Genomic DNA, 1,050 nt, shown 5'->3' with positions numbered 1-1,050 from the left:
GTAGAATCTCATATAAGTAGGAGTAGGGTTTTTACTCACCCGACGAGGGCCTAGCCTGGGTAAAACTTGTGCCTCGTGTCCATCTGGTAACCCGAGGTAATGTCCCATTACCATACAATTCTATGTAGGTTCATCGTATTGTTATTTTGTACTTGGCAAAACACTGTTAACATCAAGTTAAGCGACCGCTATTCCATCTCGTCCATAATTGTGGACATGATTGCTCGAACAGATTGACACGCTGGACCCACAAGACTTGATTGTTTACCATGTCAGCCATGACTCACCATGCGTTAAGTATACGATGCAAACACGCAACCAAGTCTCTTATCAAGTTTCACCCCAACATAAGATCTGCCCATGATACCTGACACTCATAGTACACATACTATCGCCATTCCCACTTGGGTAAAAAGTGTCCCATCACAAAGCATCCAAAAAAGGAATACAACTACCGAATAGGATTGAAGAGTTTATTATTTTAAGTTTTGATTACCTTAATTTTCACTAATGTTCAGGCTACAAAACTCAGGGTGTGATAGCACCCAACTATAGGTCCTCTTCTTTATGCTTCCCAAGCCACCTCATGTGTCTAATGGGACCAAACGTGACGCAAAATTTTGAGATTTTGTCATACTAAACTCTATATTACTCTCGTTTTCATTCCTTGAATACCGTGATGAAGCCTACCAATAATTTCATCACATCGAGCTTGACATGCACAAAATTTCCTATTTCCTAAACATCTAGTTCCCGCAAACCCCTTTGATCGATACCTAGGAGGACACTTGTGTAATCTAGATCCCAACCGCCATCCTATCCACTAAGAAATCCCTAAACAGGCGAGGACCGCCCGCTGTTATTTTCTGCCAATCTCCGAAACCAAAAGCTTGAACCGTGAAAACTAAATTTTTCTCAAGGGCGGTGAATTTCAATTTCACTTCCCGTGCATGCCACCGTCATGTTCGCATAAAATTTCACTTCTCTGAAATCCACCGCCCTGATCGCCAGACGAGAGGCATTCTAGCAACAAAGCTAGCACTAACAAGC

The sequence above is a fragment of the Triticum dicoccoides genome, chromosome 6A (assembly GCF_002162155.2).
Source record: "Triticum dicoccoides isolate Atlit2015 ecotype Zavitan chromosome 6A, WEW_v2.0, whole genome shotgun sequence".
In the NCBI taxonomy this organism is placed as follows: domain Eukaryota; kingdom Viridiplantae; phylum Streptophyta; class Magnoliopsida; order Poales; family Poaceae; genus Triticum; species Triticum dicoccoides.
Note: the sequence above shows the minus strand (reverse complement) of the source record.